At 43.3% G+C, this 20,235-nt stretch overlaps 8 non-coding genes across 8 annotated transcripts; all 8 read right to left on the reverse strand.

Moving 5' to 3' along the window:
• Positions 1 to 1,253: 1,253 nt before the first annotated feature.
• TRNAC-GCA lies at positions 1,254 to 1,325 on the reverse strand. The gene has a single exon. It is a non-coding gene; the product is annotated as a tRNA-Cys (tRNA).
• Positions 1,326 to 2,396: 1,071 nt separating this feature from the next.
• On the reverse strand, positions 2,397 to 2,468 carry TRNAC-GCA. The gene has a single exon. It is a non-coding gene; the product is annotated as a tRNA-Cys (tRNA).
• Positions 2,469 to 4,442: 1,974 nt separating this feature from the next.
• On the reverse strand, positions 4,443 to 4,514 carry TRNAC-GCA. The gene has a single exon. It is a non-coding gene; the product is annotated as a tRNA-Cys (tRNA).
• Positions 4,515 to 5,557: 1,043 nt separating this feature from the next.
• On the reverse strand, positions 5,558 to 5,629 carry TRNAC-GCA. The gene has a single exon. It is a non-coding gene; the product is annotated as a tRNA-Cys (tRNA).
• A 1,068-nt stretch (positions 5,630 to 6,697) lies between these two features.
• Positions 6,698 to 6,769, reverse strand: TRNAC-GCA. The gene has a single exon. It is a non-coding gene; the product is annotated as a tRNA-Cys (tRNA).
• A 3,551-nt stretch (positions 6,770 to 10,320) lies between these two features.
• On the reverse strand, positions 10,321 to 10,392 carry TRNAC-GCA. Its single transcript has one exon. It is a non-coding gene; the product is annotated as a tRNA-Cys (tRNA).
• A 1,679-nt stretch (positions 10,393 to 12,071) lies between these two features.
• Positions 12,072 to 12,143, reverse strand: TRNAC-GCA. Its single transcript has one exon. It is a non-coding gene; the product is annotated as a tRNA-Cys (tRNA).
• Positions 12,144 to 14,357: 2,214 nt separating this feature from the next.
• Positions 14,358 to 14,429, reverse strand: TRNAC-GCA. The gene has a single exon. It is a non-coding gene; the product is annotated as a tRNA-Cys (tRNA).
• Positions 14,430 to 20,235: the final 5,806 nt, after the last annotated feature.

Consider the following 20,235-nt stretch of genomic DNA (forward strand, 5'->3'; position numbering starts at 1 on the left):
TAGCAAAACAACGAAAATTAAACTAACGTAAAAACGAAGGAACGAATAAAATCATTTTAAAAATACGAACGCGGCAGAATACAAAATATAACGAAAATATGAATCTCGATTCAACGAAAAATAAACTAACAGAAAAAAACGAAAAAGGAAAAAAGAGTGTTACGAAAATACTAAAGAGTACGAATACGATAACTAACGTCTTACGAAATTACGACTCGTTACGAATCACGATAAACAAACAGAAATAAACGAAAATTTTTGCTGTGCACATGTCTAGCTCATACTACCAGGGGTGTAGGAACCTCCTGGGCTTTTCACCATCAGGTATATGTGGCTCAGATTTGTAAGGCTGATACCTGGTCTTCAGGGAATACGTTCAAAAACTTTTATCAAGTGGATGTTGGAACAGCCGAGGATTTGGCTTTCGGCCGCAGTGTACTGTGGGGTGCTGTATAAGGTCTGATGGATATTGTTTGGCGTAGTGTCTCCCTCCCCTCAAGGCTATTGCTCTGGCACGTGACATTAAAGCAAAGTTCTACCCAAAATTGAACTTCCGCTTTAAGTGCAGGTGACCCCCTTGACATGCCACATTTGGCATATCATTTTTTTGGGGGATGTGCGGCGGGTACCCTGTTTTTATGGGCACCCAGCTCCCACTTCCTCCCCTGGCTGTGTGTTGCCTCTCTCCCCTCCCTCCCTGCAATCTTCTGGGACACGTCACAGGTCTCAGAAGATTGCCCAGACATTTAGAGCGCAGCTCGCACATGCGCAGAGCGTGCCCGGCTGTGAGGCCACAGTCAGGCACCCACAGTTAGAATGCCGGCGCCCTGGAGAGGAGCGGGGGAGAAGCTTCATGCCCCCGCATCGCTGGAATGTGGGACAGGTGAGGGTCTGATTGTTAAAAGTCAGCAGCTAAACTTTCCATAGCTGCTGACTTTTAAATGGGTGGAACTCCACTTTAAGTAATGAATATTAGCCTCACTCCCTGTCCTGTGATGTACTCAAAGAAAAGCATTTTACGTGTAAATATGATGAAAAAATAAATTTTTTTTCACACAAATAAAGGAGCGATTTTACATTTGCGTTTTTGCTTTGATTCTTGCTCATTTTGTCATGCAGACATTTTTTACTGTGTTTTGACAAAATTCACATATGAGTGGCCCCGGCGTTATATGGAAGGGATCTAAAATCTTCCAGGAGGGAGAGAGGTTACAATCTGTATATTTATATTAGAAAAAAGTAGAAAATTATGAAGGGGACACCCGGATTTGAACCAGGGACCTCTCGATCTGCAGTCGAATGCTCTACCACTGAGCTATATCCCCTCCTTATGTGTCTAGCGTGTAAATCTCCTCTCTTCAGGGTGATTGCTCATTCTACTTCTAAACCCGGACGTAAGCAGCGACGTACAGATACATTGCTTTGCCTACACCAGATGCCTGTCTGCAGTACATTGCAGGCGGACGGGAAGTGAACGCTGCTCAGTCCTGAAAGAATGCCTGTCTCCCCTCCCCCCTCCAAAAAAGAAGAGGATTGTGGTTCACAGGGGAGTTTGAGGAACAGAGGATCCTGAGCATCCTGGATGGCACAGAACCCAGAAGAGCCCAGGATACATATGGGTGAGGGGCACACATTTGTTGACATAGTTCTGCTGCCCACATCTTTTCTACTGGAAAGACCCAAAACCAACTCTTCAAATACTTCCGTCTCTGCCACTGAGCTTTGCCCTCTCATTTATAATGCACTTCACATAATAGTTACAATGTTCTCATTTAGATACAATTGTTGAACCAATATAAACTGCTGTCTCTTGTTGGATCATTATAGTGTTATTAATGGGTGTTTAGATACAAAGGTATCGAAAACCCACCGGGGGACTCTCGGATTTGAACCGGGGACGTCACCATCTGCAGTCGAATGCTCTACCACTGAGCTATCAGATTTAAAAACCCATGTTGTCTTTTTGTTTTGTTTTGTTTTTTTCTGCTTCCTTTTCTATTTAAATATTTATCATAAAGGTATTTTCTTGAATTTAGATTCAAGTGTTTCCAAAATCTTCCAGGGGGCACCTGAGACCTCTCAATCTGCGTTAAAAAAACATATATAGTGTTTGGGGGTTATGAGTAATTTTCTAGCAAAGAAATTATGATTTTTGCATGTAGGAGAGGAGTGCCGGAATAGGCCCGGTAAGCAAGTGGTTAAAGTGTGGACCGCCCCGGAGATGTGTGAACCGGCTCCATTGAGAGCCAATCACACTCGCCTGTCAGGTGAATTGAATACATCCAAATCGCATACGAGTGAAGGCGGCCTTGGATGGAAGGGGTCTAGAGTCTTTCAGGAGGGAGAGAGGTTACAATCTGTATATTCATATAAGAAAAAAAAGTGGAAAATTATGAAGGGGACACCCGGATTTGAACCAGGGACCTCTCGATCTGCAGTCGAATGCTCTACCACTGAGCTATATCCCCTCCTTATGTCTGGCATGTAAATCTCCTCCCTTCAGGGTGATTGCTCATTCTACTTCTAAACCCGGACGTAAGCAGCGATGTACAGATACATTGCTTTGCCTACACCAGATGCCTGTCTGCAGTACATTGCAGGCGGACGGGAAGTGAACGCTGCTCAGTCCTGAAAGAATGCCTGTCTCCCCCCCCCCCCCTCCAAAAAAAGAAAAGGATTGTGTCTCACATGGGAGTTTGAGGAACAGAGGATCCTGAGCATCCTGGATGGCACAGAACCCAGATGAGCCCAGGATACATATGGGTGGGGGGCACACATTTGTTTACATAATTCTGCTGCCCACATCTTTTCTACTGGAAAAACCCCAAACCAACTCTTCAAATACTTCCGTCTGCCACTGAGCTTTGCCCTCTCATTTATAATGCACTTCACATAATAGTTACAATGTTCTCATTTAGATACAATTGTTGAACCAATATAAACTGCTGTCTCTTGTTGGATTATAGTGTTATTAATTGGTGTTTAGATGCAAAGGTATCGAAAACCCACCGGGGGACACCTGGATTTGAACCAGGGACGTCTCCGTCTGCAGTCGAATGCTCTACCACTGAGCTATCAGATTTAAAAACCCAAGTCATTTTTTTTTTTTTTTCTGCTTCCTTTTCTATTTAAATATTTATCATAAAGGTATTTTCTTGAATTTAGATTCAAGTGTTTCCAAAATCTTCCAGGGGGCACCTGAGACCTCTCAATCTGCATTAAAAAAACATATGTTTGGGGGTTCTGAGTAATTTTCGAGCAAAGAAATTATGATTTTTGCATGTAGGAGAGGAGTGCCAGAAGAGGTAAGCAAGTGGTTAAAGTGCGGACGGCCCCGAAGATGTGTGAACCGGCTCCATTGAGAGCCAATCACACTCGCCTGTCAGGTGAATTGAATACATCCAAATCGCATACGAGTGAAGGCGGCCTTAGATGGAACCCGGACGTAAGCAGCGACGTACAGATACATTGCTTTGCCTACACCAGATGCCTGTCTGCAGTACATTGCAGGCGGACGGGAAGTGAACGCTGCTCAGTCCTGAAAGAATGCCTGTCTCCCCCCCCCCCCCCCCCCTCCAAAAAAAAGAAAAGGATTGTGGTTCACAGGGGAGTTTGAGGAACAGAGGATCCTGAGCATCCTGGATGGCACAGAACCCAGAAGAGCCCAGGATACATATGGGTGAGGGGCACACATTTGTTTACATAATTCTGCTGCCCACATCTTTTCTACTGGAAAAACCCAAAACCAACTCTTCAAATACTTCCGTCTCTGCCACTGAGCTTTGCCCTCTCATTTATAATGCACTTCACATAATAGTTACAATGTTCTCATTTAGATACAATTGTTGAACCAATATAAACTGCTGTCTCTTGTTGGATTATAGTGTTATTAATGGGTGTTTAGATGCAAAGGTATCGAAAACCCACCGGGGGACTCTCGGATTTGAACCGGGGACGTCTCCATCTGCAGTCGAATGCTCTACCACTGAGCTACCAGATTTAAAAACCCATGTCAGTTTTTTTTTTTTTTTCTGCATCCTTTTCTATTTAAATATTTATCATAAAGGTCTTTTCTTGAATTTTTGATTCAAGTGTTTCCAAAATCTTCCAGGGGGCACCTGAGACCTCTGAATCTGTGTTAAAAAAAAACATATATAGTGTTTGGGGGTTATTAGTAATTTTCTAGCAAAGAAATTATGATTTTTGCATGTAGGAGAGGAGTGCCAGAAGAGGTAAGCAAGTGGTTAAAGTGTGGACCGCCCCGGAGATGTGTGAACCGGCTCCATTGAGAGCCAATCACACTCGCCTGTCAGGTGAATTGAATACATCCAAATCGCATACGAGTGAAGGCGGCCTTGGATGGAAGGGGTCTAGAGTCTTCCAGGAGGGAGAGAGGTTACAATCTGTATATTCATATAAGAAAAAAAAGTGGAAAATTATGAAGGGGACACCCGGATTTGAACCAGGGACCTCTCGATCTGCAGTCGAATGCTCTACCACTGAGCTATATCCCCTCCTTATGTGTCTAGCATGTAAAGCTCCCCCCTTCAGGGCGATTGCTCATTCTACTTCTAAACCCGGACGTAAGCAGCGACGTACAGATACATTGCTTTGCCTACACCAGATGCCTGTCTGCAGTACATTGCAGGCGGACGGGAAGTGAACGCTGCTCAGTCCTGAAAGAATGCCTGTCCCCCCTCCCCCCTCCAAAAAAAGAAGAGGATTGTGGCTCACAGGGGAGTTTGAGGAACAGAGGATCCTGAGCATCCTGGATGGCACAGAACCCAGATGAGCCCAGGATACATATGGGTGGGGGGCACACATTTGTTTACATAATTCTGCTGCCCACATCTTTTCTACTGGAAAAACCCCAAACCAACTCTTCAAATACTTCCGTCTCTGCCACTGAGCTTTGCCCTCTCATTTATAATGCACTTCACATAATAGTTACAATGTTCTCATTTAGATACAATTGTTGAACCAATATAAGCTGCTGTCTCTTGTTGGATTACAGTGTTATTAATGGGTGTTTAGATGCAAAGGTATCGAAAACCCACCGGGGGACTCTCGGATTTGAACCAGGGACGTCTCCATCTGCAGTCGAATGCTCTACCACTGAGCTATCAGATTTAAAAACCCAAGTCATTTTTTTTTCTGCGTCCTTTTCTATTTAAATATTTATCATAAAGGTCTTTTCTTGAATTTAGATTCAAGTGTTTCCAAAATCTTCCAGGGGGCACCTGAGACCTCTCAATCTGCATTAAAAAAACATATGTTTGGGGGTTCTGAGTAATTTTCGAGCAAAGAAATTATGATTTTTGCATGTAGGAGAGGAGTGCCAGAAGAGGTAAGCAAGTGGTTAAAGTGCGGACGGCCCCGGAGATGTGTGAACCGGCTCCATTGAGAGCCAATCACACTCGCCTGTCAGGTGAATTGAATACATCCAAATCGCATATGAGTGAAGGCGGCCTTAGATGGAAGGGGTCTAGAGTCTTCCGGGAGGGAGAGAGGTTACAATCTGTATATTCATATAAGAAAAAAAAGTGGAAAATTATGAAGGGGACACCCGGATTTGAACCAGGGACCTCTCGATCTGCAGTCGAATGCTCTACCACTGAGCTATATCCCCTCCTCATGTGTCTGGCTTGTAAATCTCCTCCCTTCAGGGTGATTGCTCATTCTACTTCTAAACCCGGACGTAAGCAGCGACGTACGGATACATTGCTTTGCCTACACCAGATGCCTGTCTGCAGTACATTGCAGGCGGATGGAAAGTGAACGCTGCTCAGTCCTGAAAGAATGCCTGTCCCCCCTCCAAAAAAAGAAGAGGATTGTGGTTCACAGGGGAGTTTGAGGAACAGAGGATCCTGAGCATCCTGAACGTGCCAGGATGGCACAGAACCCAGATGAGCCCAGGATAAATATGGGTGAGGGGCACACATTTGTTTACATAGTTCTGCTGCCCACATCTTTTCTACTGGAAACCCCAAAACCAACTCTTCAAATACTTCCGTCTCTGCCACTGAGCTTTGCCCTCTCATTTATAATCCACTTCACATAATAGTTACAATGTTCTCATTTAGATACAATTGTTGAACCAATATAAACTGCTGTCTCTTGTTGGATTATAGTGTTATTAATGGGTGTTTAGATGCAAAGGTATCGAAAACCCACCGGGGGACTCTCAGATTTGAACCAGGGACTTCTCCATCTGCAGTCGAATGCTCTACCACTGAGCTACCAGATTTAAAAACCCATGTTGTTTTTTGTTTTTTTTTTTCTTCTGCTTCCTTTTCTATTTAAATATTTATCATAAAGGTATTTTCTTGAATTTTTGATTCAAGTGTTTCCAAAATCTTCCAGGGGGCACCTGAGACCTCTCAATTTGCGTTAAAAAAACATATATAGTGTTTGGGGGTTCTGAGTAATTTTCTAGCAAAGAAATTATGATTTTTGCATGTAGGAGAGGAGTGCCGGAATAGGCCCGGTAAGCAAGTGGTTAAAGTGCGGACGGCCCCGGAGATGTGTGAACCGGCTCCATTGAGAGCCAATCACACTCGCCTGTCAGGTGAATTGAATACATCCAAATCGCATACGAGTGAAGGCGGCCTTGGATGGAAGGGGTCTAGAGTCTTCCAGGAGGGAGAGAGGTTACAATCTGTATATTCATATAAGAAAAAAAAGTGGAAAATTATGAAGGGGACACCCGGATTTGAACCAGGGACCTCTCGATCTGCAGTCGAATGCTCTACCACTGAGCTATATCCCCTCCTTATGTGTCTGGCATGTAAATCTCCTCCCTTCAGGGTGATTGCTCATTCTACTTCTAAACCCGGATGTAAGCAGCGACGTACAGATACATTGCTTTGCCTACACCAGATGCCTGTCTGCAGTACATTGCAGGCGGACGGGAAGTGAACACTGCTCAGTCCTGAAAGAATGCCTGTCCCCCCTCCCCCTCCAAAAAAAGAAGAGGATTGTGGCTCACAGGGGAGTTTGAGGAACAGAGGATCCTGAGCATCCTGGATGGCACAGAACCCAGATGAGCCCAGGATACATATGGGTGAGGGGCACACATTTGTTGACATAATTCTGCTGCCCACATCTTTTCTACTGGAAAGACCCATCAAATACTTCCGTCTCTGCCACTGAGCTTTGCCCTCTCATTTATAATGCACTTCATATAATAGTTACAATGTTCTCATTTAGATACAATTGTTGAACCAATATAAGCTGCTGTCTCTTGTTGGATTATAGTGTTATTAATTGGTGTTTAGATACAAAGGTATCGAAAACCCACCGGGGGACTCTCGGATTTGAACCGGGGACCTCTCCATCTGCAGTCGAATGCTCTACCACTGAGCTATCAGATTTTAAGCCATGTTGTGTTTTTAGTTTCGTTCTCTGCTTCCTTTTCTATTTATGTATTTATAAAAAGGATCTTTTCTTGAATTTAGATTCAAGTGTTTCCAAAATCTTCCCGGGGTCACCTGAGGCCTCCCAATCTGCGTTATACACCCCCACCCATTTTCAGCTTTACTGTTTGGTATTTTTTTCCCCTCTTATTATCTAAGTCCCCGATCACACTACACATAGCGGGAACTTTTCTGTTCCCGCTATGCGATTCTCACGTGGAGAGGCGTGTCCTACATAAGGCGGCCCATTCACTTCAAGGGACTGCTATATGCGTGATTGTGGCTCCGAAGAAACTCGGCGGCTCAATTTTGGCCCTGAGCCAGGAGCGATTTTACACTTGTGCCGTTGCTGTGATTTTTGCTTGTTTTTTCGCGCAGCAATATCGTGCCGAGTTTGGGGTGCCAAACGTCACGCGCTTTGCATGTAATTTGGAATGGCGGTAGCTCTGCTCGTGATTCCGAATCTTTATTTTATATTAAAGGGGTTGTAAAGGAATTTTTTTTCCCTAAATAGCTTCCTTTACCTTAGTGCAGTCCTCCTTCACTTACCTCATCCTTCCATTTTGCTTTTAAATGTCCTTATTTCTTCTGAGAAATCCTCACTTCCTGTTCTTCTGTCTGTAACTCCACACAGTAATGCGAGGCTTTCTCCCTGGTGTGGAGTGTCGTGCTCGCCCCCTCCCTTGGACTACGGGTGAGTCAGGACGCCCACACACAGCTCCTTTCTCTACCTGCAATGTAAAGAGCGTCCTGACTCTCCTGTAGTCCAAGGGAGGGGGCGAGCACGACACTCCACACCAGGGAGAAAGCCTCGCATTACTGTGTGGAGTTACAGACAGAAGAACAGGAAGTGAGGATTTCTCAGAAGAAATAAGGAAAAGCAAAATGGAAGGATGAGGTAAGTGAAGAAGGACTGCACTAAGGTAAAGGATTTTTTTTTTCCTTTACAACCCCTTTAAGCTCTGTGATCCTGTGCTCTTATATAGAGAAAGATTACAATCTTCCCACTGAAGGCCCGTACACACGATCGGATATTCCGACAACAATTGTGAGGTGGACGGGTTTTGTCAGATAATCCAACCGTCTGTACGCTCCATCAGACAATTGTTGGAATTTCCGACAACAAATGTTGGATGGTCATGCTCTCAGATTGTCCAACAACAAATGTGTTCCGTCGGATTATCCGATCGTCTGTACACTGACATCCAAAGTCCAAACACGCATGCTCCGAACCAATGCTAACCATTAGACAGCATTAACAGAAGTTGCCCATAGGGTGGCGGTAAAGAGTAGACATGTGCACAGCAAAAATTTTTGTTTATTTCTGTTTCGTTTCTGTTTGTTTATCGTGATTCGTAACGAGTCGTAATTTCGTAAGACGTTAGTTATCGTATTCGTACTCTTTAGTATTTTTGTAACAGTCTTTTTTCCGTTTCCGTTTTTTTCTGTTAGTTTATTTTTCGTTGAATCGAGATTCGTATTTTCGTTATATTTTGTATTCTGCCGCGTTTGTATTTTTAAAATGATTTTATTTGTTCCTTCGCTTTTACGTTGGTTTAATTGTCGCTGTTTTGCTATTCGTATTTACATTATATTTTCCATCATGCCGCATTCGTATTTTCGTAAGAAATATATTTTTGTTGCTTTATGATCATTCGTATTTTCGTGTCTAATTTCCTTTGATTGTAAAAACGTACTTTTGTAGATTTTATTGCATTCGTAATTCTGTTAGAATACATTTTACGTTTATTCGACACACTACTCGTCGTAATTTTTGTAATTCGTACTTTACTGTGATTGACTTGACTGTCTTAGTTAGCACACACACCCTGTCTAGAATGAAGTCTGACGTAGAAGAAAACTAAAATATGTCAGATATTACAAATACAAATCTAGAAATTAGATGCAGTGCAGTCTAACACAGAAAAAGACACAAGGAGCCAGGAGGTAATGAGAAAGAAGCTGATTGGGGGAAGGAACAAACCTCTTCAGAGGAAAGGGACAGCGCTCAGTGGCTATTGGTCAATGTCCAGAAATATTTCAGTACTAACGAAAGCTATTTTACATTATTTTGTATTTTCGTTGTTTTCATTTCCGTTTTCCGAAGATTCTTAATTTATTTTTCGTTAGTTTTGATTTTCGTTTTTTATTCTTTGTTCGGCATTTCGGTTGTTTTCTTTTCGGTCTTCGAATATTAGTAAGTTTGCATTTTGGTTCATTTTGTTTTTCGTAATTTTTTTTTTTTTTTGGGGTTCGGTATTTTCGTTGTTTCTATGTTTTCGTTTCTTTCATCTTTCGTATCTTCGTTTTTTTTCATATTCGTTATTTTGAAAATATCGTTATTCGTTATTAATTGCGCTAAATCGTTCGTTCATTCGTATGTTAACGAATCAAATAAAATAACGAAAATTGACGGAAAACGTATGCGTAACTTAAAAAATTGCACATGCCTAGTAAAGAGCTGATGTTGGCTGAAAAAGTTTGGCCGTCTGTATGCAGAACAAGTTCACGGCTAACGCCCTTCGGACAAAAATACACGGATTTGTCCAATGGAAGTCCGATCGTGTGTACGAAGCTTTAGGATCTGTTCACATAAGCTGCGGCCGCAGTTCACAGCGCGGAGTCCGGTGGGTCCCTGTTCACCAATTCAGGTTCAAAATGTTGCCTGAATTTGCACCTGAATCGGAACCAAAGACGCATAGGACCCTTTTTAAGTGCGGACCGTCCCGGAGATGTGTGAATCGGCTCCATTGAGAGCCAATCACACTCACCTGTCATGTGAATTGGATGCATCCAATCACATATGTGTGGCCCCGGCCTTAGATGGAAGGGATCTAAAATCTTCCAGGAGGGAGAGAGGTTACAATCTGTATATTTATATAAGAAAAAAGGTGGAAAATTATGAAGGGGACACCCGGATTTGAACCAGGGACCTCTCGATCTGCAGTCGAATGCTCTACCACTGAGCTATATCCCCTCCTTGAAGATCAACATAAAACTACAGGTATAGGTCACCACTCTTTAACTACGTCTCAATTTTCCATTTGTAGAGGACAAAGTTCAGACGACTTCATTTAAAAGCAAACAATCCAAAAAATTATTTTACAGCCAAACAGGTTTGCGCTATGCATGTCTGCAGCAGTTCTTCTCCACTCTCCCCGCTCTCACAGGCTTGGCTTAGAGCATTGGGAGCCATTGGCTCCAGCTGCTGTCAGTCAAAAGCTGTGAGAGTAGCCCGGGGGCGGGGCCTAGTCCCACTGTCATTGTCAATTAAGGTTTTCATATTGATGTCTTCTGAAGTTCTCCCAAATAAATTCAAGAAAAAGAAGTGTATTGTGTGGACATTGAAATTCTTCAGACTCTCTCCTTTCACCCAGGTCAGCGAGAATATAGAGGTAACGTGCCACCCAAAAATAACCAGCAGCTCCCCCAGGGGGTAGTGCTACACACCTGTAAAGTAAAAAGCATAATGAGCTAATATGCCCCGCATACTAGCTCATTATAAAATACTTACCTTAGAACGAGGCGTCGGTGTCCCTCCCGGTCCACGCCCGGGTGCCCACAGTAGATATTACAGCGCCAAGGAGAGGACCGGGGCTCCGTGCGGATGCATCACTGGACCGTTTTTTTTTTACGTTTATTAGGTGTTTTGCCTTTTATTTTTTTACGTTTTTTTAGGTAAAAAAAAATGGCACTTTGAACACTATTTTTGGGCGTTCAGAAAAAGCCTATAAACTCCACTGCTCATTAAAGCTGAAAACCGTCCATGTGTGCATGGACACATAGGCTAACATAGAGTGGAGTTTATGGGCTTTTAAAAAGACATCCCCCCCCCCCCCCTCCATCCGGTGCTTCTCCGGGCACTCCCGTGCCATCGGGAGCCCGGAAAACGTATCGGCCAGCGCCGGCTCACGACGATAGAGATTCACCAGTCATCTCTATGACCGTCGGAGGCCCGGGCGCGACATTGTCATTGATTAGATTGACAGCAGCGAGAGCCAATGGCTGCGCTGCTATCAATCTCCAATAAAGAGTAGAGAAGGCAGGGGCGAGTAGCCATCATGTTCACGATGCGGGACTTTTGAGGGCTCAGGTAAGTAAACTGGGGGGCTGGGGGGGGCTTGTAAGCATCGGATGTTTTTTCACCTTAATGCTTAGGATGCATTAAGGTGAAAAAACGCAAAGCTTGACAAGCTCTTTAAAGACGCCTTAGCCTGCCGGCCCACAGCTATCACATGGTACAGGGTGCTGTGATTGGCCTGAGCACCATGTGCTAGCTGTGATCCATTTACAGCACCACTATAGGAATCACAGCTGTCATAACAGCTTTGTTGACATTGCGATCGCATAATGATCACACAATCCCACAGCCGATCAAAGCGCCTGGGTATCAGGAGTCGCAATCTGTCCTGGGAGCAGCACGCCCCTAACCTGGAGGTAGGTGGTCCAGCCCGCCTGTGCCGTCAACCGCAAAATTACTATGGGCGGTCTTAAAGCGGTTGAACCCTTTTGTGAACTAAGCTCTCTGATCCTGTGCTATTATATGGAGAAAAGGTTACGGTCTTTACAATTGGATGCGGGGGGGGGGGGGTTGGATTTTCCAGGGGAGAGGTTACAGGCTTTGCATTTTTACTACGGAAAAGTCCAAAATCATGAAGGGGACACCCGGATTTGAACCAGGGACCTCTCGATCTGCAGTCGAATGCTCTACCACTGAGCTATATCCCCTACTTACAGGTGTGTAAGGAAAAAAGCAGGTACAGGTGAGAACTCTTTCCAGCACTCTTTAACCACTTAAGCCCCGGACCATTTTCGCTGGCCAAAGACCAGGGCAAATTTTGCGATTCGGCACTGCGTCGTTTTAACTGACAATTGCGCGGTCGTGCGACGTGGCTCCCAAACAAAATTGAGGTCCTTTTTTTCCCCCACAAATAGAGCTTTTTTTTGGTGGTATTTGATCACCTCTGCGGTTTTTATTTTTTGCTCTATAAACAAAAATAGAGCGACAATTTTGAAAAAAAAAAAAAATCTAGATTTTTTACTTTTTGCTATAATAAATATCCCCAAAAATCTATAAAACACGTATTTTTTTTCCTCAGTTTACGCCGATCCTACGCCGATTCGTCACGCTGCAACGGACTGAAAAGCACGAAGACTGAAATGCGAATCGTTTCTCACAAAACTTCGTATTTTTGGTTTTAAAAAAAAAAAATAAAAAAAAAAAATAATCGCAATAAATGTATATTGATTGGTTTGCGCAAAAGTTATAGCGTCTACAAAATAGGGGATAGATTTATGGCATTTTTATTATTATTTTTTCTATTTGTTATGGTGGTGATCTTTTATCGTGACTGCGACATTATGCCGGACACTTTTGGCGCTATTTTGGGACCATTTACATAGCGATCAGTGCTATAAAAATGCACTGATTACTGTATAAATGACACTGGCAGGGAAGGGGGGCGACTTAACCACTAGGGGGGCGAGGAAGGGGTTAAGTGTGTCTTAGGGAGTGATTCTAACTGTTAGCGGGCATGGCTACGAGTGACATGTCACTGATCGCTGCTCCCGATGAAAGGCAGAACAGGGAGATGCTTGTTTACACTGACATCTCCCTGTTCCGCAGCGCTGTGACCCGATCGCGGGACACCGGCGGACATCGAGCCCACAGGTCCCGCGGTCACGGAGTACTTATGTGATGTTAGTAGAGTGATCTCCCCGATGAGATGTTTGGGGTGCCAAACGTCACGCGTTTTGCCCGTCATTTGGAACAGCGGCAGTTCTGCTCGTGATTCCAAATCTTTATTTCATATTAAGCTCTGTGATCCTGTGCTTTTATCTAGAGAAAGGTAACAATCTTCACACGGATGCCGCGTACACACACGCTCTGAATTTCCGACAACAAATGTTCGATGTAAGCTTTTGGTCGAAAATTCCGTGTGTAGGCCCCCATCGGACATTTTCTGTCGGAATTTCCGATAACAAAAATTTGAGAGCTGGTTCCGACGCACAAAATTCCACGTATGCTCTGAATCCAGTACGAGACGGGAGCGCTCAGTTTGGTAAAACTAGCGCTCGTAATGGAGATAGCACGCTGCAACGGACTGAAAAGCACGAAGACTGAAATGCGAATCGTTTCTCACAAAACTTCTAACTTTATAGTGCCGTCGTACCTGCTGTACATGACCGCGTTCTTGGCGTTCGGAATTTCCGATATTTGTGCAACCGTGTGTATGCAAGACAACTTTAAGCCAAAATCCATCAGGAATTTATCCACGGTTTTGTTGTCGGAATGTCCGATCGTGTGTACGCGGCATTAGGCTCTGATCACATAAACTGCGGCTGCAGTTCACAGCACGAGGTCCGGTGAGACCCAGTTCAGGGATTCAGGTCCAAAATTTTGCCTAAATTTGCACCTGAATTAGGGCTGGGAAAAAAAATAAATAAATAATCGATTCGAATCTTGAATTTTTTTTTTTTACACCGTGCCGGTCCTGAGGAGCTGCGGGCAGGAGTTTTTAGGTGAGGCCGCGGGGCTGGACGCTGCGGACAAGGCCAAAGCCGCGGCCTCGCCTAAAAACTCCTGCCCGCAGCTCTTCATGATCGGCGCGGTGTCCATCAAAAAAAAAAAAAAATTCCAATCGTGAATCAAAGTTTTTTTTTTTTTTTTTTTTTTTTTAATTACAGATTTTTTTGGAGAGAAAAATCGCCCTGCTCTAACCTGAATCGTAACCAAAGACGCACAGGACCGCCCCAGAGATATGTGAACCGGCTCCATTGAGAGCCAATCACGCTCACCTGTCATGTAAATTGGATGCATCCAATCACATATACAGTATGTGTGGCCCCGGTCTTAGATGGAAGGGGTCTAAAATCTTCCAGGAGGGAGAGAGGTTACAATCTGTACATTTATATTAGAAAAAAAAAAGTGGAAAATTATGAAGGGGACACCCGGATTTGAACCAGGGACCTCTCGATCTGCAGTCGAATGCTCTACCACTGAGCTATATCCCCTCCTTACAGATCCATGGGAAAATACAGGTACTGTATAGGTCACTACTAGAACTACCATCTTAATTTTCCATTAGACTGACAAAGTTCAGACGACTTCATTAAAAGCAAACAAACAGAAAAAGAACAAAGTTGTAGCATTTCACAGCCAACCAGGTTTACTTTCCACAGTCCGGTGTAATCCATGTTACCCTGTTATTAACCACTTCCTGCCTGCAGTACATCATATGACGTCCTGAATCGTGGCTGTGGCCCACTTAGGGAGATCCAACCTCTCCATTTGTCCCGATTACCAGGATCATCGAAACTGAAAGTAAATCCCACATTTATGGGGACACTGGTTCTGGTGATTTCCTCTCATATCCTGTTTCCGCAATGGGCCAGGAAGTGAAGGGGAATCTCCACAATAGTACACAGATGGCCAAAAACATAACAAAACAAAAAAAATACATTTGTCACATTTGCAAATTTTTTTCCTCTCTCACTTTATTTTGGATCTTATAAAAGAAACAATAGGGTAGGCCAGGGGTCTCCAACCCCTGGTCCGCGGCCCACTACCGGGCCGTGAAGGCTGCACTTTCGGATGTTCGGCAGGAGCGGGCGAGCAGAAAGATGGCATCACCTCTCGCGGCCTGCCTCACATCACAGCTGTTCCGCCCACACAGCCGGCCGGGAGGTGTGTGGGCAGCCCGCATCACAGCTGTTCTGCCCACACAGCCGGCCGGGAGGTGTGTGAAAGCAGAGAGATGATGTCATCTCTCACTGCCCCCCTGCCCCACCACCGTCCAGTCCTCACGATCACTACACTGAAGTAAGGAAATCTCTCACTGCCCGACCCAAATTGCTGCATGTTTTTTTACAATGATTGTTGCATCTTGCCATTGCAGTCCCTTTGCATCCACTTTCACATGTATCCACTACAGTGATAGAGCCATACCTAAATGAACTCTACCTAAGTATAGCAGCTCCATCCCCACCTGGCAAGCGACAGTCTCCACACCTGGCAAGCGACAGTCTCCACACCTGGCAAGCGACAGTCTCCACACCTGGCAAGCGACAGTCTCCACACCTGGCAAGCGACAGTCTCCACACCTGGCAAGCGACAGTCTCCACACCTGGCAAGCGACAGTCTCAGGGTTCCCACTGATTCTGCTTTATGGCGAGTTGAACTATTTATTTTTTTATTACAATGTAATAATAGAAATTATGCGTTTCAATCATCCTGACACCATAACAACCATGGCGTTGTGATGATTGAAGCACCGACACCAGCCATTTCCCCAACAAAAATCGCCCACGGAAAACCGCCCCCCCACCGGCCTTAGCATAATTTTATTCCACACAGCCGGTCCCCAGTGTCAAAAAGGTTGGGGACCGCTGGGGTAGGCGACACAAATATAACAGAAAACTCAAAGCAGGAATTACACCAGACAGACAGGAAGAGGAGATGAAATAAAGGAAGAAAAAAAAAAAAAAAAAAAAAAAAAAAAAAAAGGGGGGTGGGGGGGTAGAAAAACCATTCAATAGGAGGTCCAACTATTAAAACAATATCATTAAAGAAGGAAAATAACTTTTAATCATGAAATGCTTTTGTTCACAATATTCACACGATTGCAAACCGTGCATGGACATAAATTAACATTTTATAAACCATGAATAAAACATTTTTATTATTTATATACATTCAACCTCCATCCAGAGAAAACCCATTTCTGTAGTGTCACATAAAGGCCCCTTTCACACGGTCGGACCGTTCAGGTTCTCCTGTCAGTTTTGTTGGCGGACCTGAACGGCCGCTCCATACATCTCTATGAAGCGTCGGATGTCAGCGGAGACATGTCCGCTGACATCCGACAAAAATCATCAGATCCGTCCATGGCAGATTGGATGAGATCTGATGAAGAGGAGAAAATAGAAAAAGACTGTGAAGTCTGAGACTAGGAGAAAGTGGACTTTGTAGGCACCAGATTTTTGAAAAAATATAAATAATTTTAATTTAAACAATACACTTAGCACAAAAAACACTGAACAATTGCTCAATTTGATAATTAAGAAAGAAAACAAAACAATACAATGAGATACATAAATAACTCAATTCCTATCCCTTTTTGAAGACATTGCTGATAGCCACAGGGCTAAATGTATGAAATACACGAAAAGCACTGGGTGGCGTTGTCACTTCAAGAGATGGTACAGGATGAGTTTGGATAAAAGTGGGGATCAGCTCAACATGTTTCGCGACGTTGTCGCTTCTTCGGGAGCTTCTGATTAATTAAAAGACAAAACAATATTGCCATTAGAAATATGTATATATCCAAGTACAATACAATATAGTTTCACATTAAGGCATATTATACATAAATGCAAAAAGCCTCTAAGCATATTGAGAGAAGTGTTTAACTATGGTCATAATACTCACCGAAAAATCGGTGTTTAATAACTTTGAGGAATGCTCAGCAGCGTCCAGACCTGGATATATGATCAGACCATCTACCTTAGACAGATGAAATAAATTACCATGGGTCGGAACCACACTGACCATGCACCGCCGGGCAGATATGAACCAGCTGGGGTATCTAAAAGTAGGTAGTAAACAGATAGGGTAATAGGTCCAATATTGAATGGGACCATAGAAAAACGAAGATCAAAAAGAAAAAAGAAAAAGGAAAGAAGACAGATATATAAAAAAAGAAACAGTATGTATAACGCTTGGCTGGTATGGCGTACCTTAGAGGGGGTATAGGGGCCTAGGCCTTCAGAAAACAATTCCAAGGACTGGAAAAGGGAGAAACACCCTTAGAAATAAAATATTGAAACAGCAGAAGGTGGAAGATCCAAATAGGTCCCCTCCTAACTGTAAAAAGTCCAGAAAAGATTGAAAAATAAACAACTTTTTAAATAGATATACAGGGAAGTAGTAATAAATAGTGTTATTGATTGCCAAATGGTGGGCTCAAAATCAATAAACATTTGATTTATAGCAAATATTGTTGGTGTTTAAACCAAAACTATGCATTTTAGCAAAAAAGTGGGTAGGTAGGCAGTGATTCATTACCTTAATACTGGAAGACTCGATAAGACGCAAATTCAAAAACTGCCACAAGATGGCAGCGTTGAGCATTAGGCTGATGCAGGGAATAGAGGCCCCTCACAGAGGAACAGCAATCAGCTGTTAAAAATACAAGATCACTCTTAGTACAAGCATAGTAGCAAGCTAGAACCAACCAAGATAAGGACGGGGGAAAAAGTATACATGCCTAATGCTTAACTGGCAAATGAAGCGATCTTGAGCAGAGAAATACCGTGCAGGCCTCCCAGACCTCCGTCCTTGCTGGCATTCAACAAGAGCACCTGCAGACACAGGCTCTTGTTGGGTTTAAATACCCCGCGCGGATGACGTCACGGTGATTGACAGTCATCCCGCCGGCCAGAAAGAGATACACTGCGCATGCGCGTTGCGCATGCGCACAGTGAGCCGCGATGCGGCTCCTTGTGTAGATGGACAACACGTGTATAACATGGTGTTTCCCAGATGGAAGGAAATAGGGAAATTGAGACACCATGTTGAGAGTGCCACCACACGTTCTAAGGTCTGAATAAAGAACATCTGACCAGAAGGTGTGATGGCTTACCTGGCCACTGGTTCATTTGCTCAACGACGCATGGCAATGTGGTGACAATTGGTAAGGCAGGCATAGGTCTGAACATATGTATTCGCTTGGTGAGCAGACGATAAACAAAAAATGATAAAACATTTACATAAGAAAACACACAAAATGCATGTATAACGATTTTAGATCCATCAAAAAAGTTGGCATGTAGAACATATTAGTAAATGATAGTCGTGCTACTGTTTCTACTTATTGATAAAAAATCATCAATAGAGAAACTGCACAATATTAGTCACAGACTACACTTTTGAAACCTGGAGATTGAAAAAGAAAAATAGGGGTGGCCCAAAATGGGGCCAATGCGGCCACTAAAACAAACTAACCAATTACTGTAGCTGGGTCAGATAATAAGGACTTGCATTATTAGTCACATTTATCTGTGATGAAGTTATTTTGTAGGAAAATTGAAAAATTGAAAACAACACCATTTAGATTCATAATGGTCAGACCAGAGAAACAGTGGCTCAAACATCAACACCAAACCAATAGACATATAATTATAAATACAATAAACAATTAAATGAGAATAAATGATGATAATATGACAATAAAAATTAATTTTTAAATAAAAAATAATAAGAAAAATGAAAAAAATGATAAAAATAATAAAAAAAAAAAAAAAAAAAAAAAAAAAATAATAATGAAAAAAATAATAAAAATAAAAAAATTTATCAAAACGAATATGAAAAAATGAAAATAGTAATAATGAATAAATATAAATACAGAAAATGTCAATTGTGATGTGATTTTGGGCGGGTAAACTGTCAACGTTGAAGATCAACGTCGATTTGATGGAGAGGTCTCTGGGTGTGAGAACTGCCATACAGGTCCCTCAAAGGAAGGGCCTGTATGATAGTACCTCATTTATCCCCGGTGCTTTGGTGGCGCCCAAGCGCTCTATCCACAGAGTCTCCCTCTGAAGAATAGATTTGTCCCAGTTACCCCCTCGAGGGTCACGTGGGACAACCTCCAATACTAGAAATTGGATAGGGGAAGTGTCAAATTTATGAAATAGCCCCAGATGGCGACTTATGGGTGTGAGCATCTTAGCGTATTGTGAATAATAAATGTGATCGTAGATCCTTTTCTTGAATTTGCGTAATGTTTTTCCCACATAGTAAGCCCCGCATTTGCAGGTCATTAAATAAATGACCCCCTCGGTATCACAGCTGGCCTGAAAACGAGGTCTAAAAGTTTCCCCATTGGGCAAGCTAAATTTGGTGCCAGCTTGCACCCATGGGCAATAAGAACAATGGCCGCATTTGGAGATACCTGGGCTTTGATTGTGAGTAACAGGATTGGTTTTCGCTTGGTAGAGACTTGATGTTAGTTTATTACCAATTGAGGTGTTCTTCCTAAAAACTATTTCGGGTCTGTGTTTGACATATTTACCAATAGTAGCATCTTCGCTCAGGAAGTGCCAGTGTTTTTCTAGGCAACTACGTAGTTGGTAGTGTTGAGACGTATATTTTGTTATAAATCTAGTGATTTGTTGGTTTTTGTTTTCAATTTTTTGAGGATGTATAAGAGAGGGTCTATCTCGATTGAAAGCCTTATTAAAGGCTTTTCTCAAAAGGGATTTGCTGTACCCACGCAATAACAGCCGAGTTAAGCGAATACATATGTTCAGACCTATGCCTGCCTTACCAATTGTCACCACATTGCCATGCGTCGTTGAGCAAATGAACCAGTGGCCAGGTAAGCCATCACACCTTCTGGTCAGATGTTCTTTATTCAGACCTTAGAACGTGTGGTGGCACTCTCAACATGGTGTCTCAATTTCCCTATTTCCTTCCATCTGGGAAACACCATGTTATACACGTGTTGTCCATCTACACAAGGAGCCGCATCGCGGCTCACTGTGCGCATGCGCAACGCGCATGCGCAGTGTATCTCTTTCTGGCCGGCGGGATGACTGTCAATCACCGTGACGTCATCCGCGCGGGGTATTTAAACCCAACAAGAGCCTGTGTCTGCAGGTGCTCTTGTTGAATGCCAGCAAGGACGGAGGTCTGGGAGGCCTGCACGGTATTTCTCTGCTCAAGATCGCTTCATTTGCCAGTTAAGCATTAGGCATGTATACTTTTTCCCCCGTCCTTATCTTGGTTGGTTCTAGCTTGCTACTATGCTTGTACTAA

Source organism: Rana temporaria, chromosome 6 (assembly GCF_905171775.1).
Source record: "Rana temporaria chromosome 6, aRanTem1.1, whole genome shotgun sequence".
Classification (NCBI taxonomy): domain Eukaryota; kingdom Metazoa; phylum Chordata; class Amphibia; order Anura; family Ranidae; genus Rana; species Rana temporaria.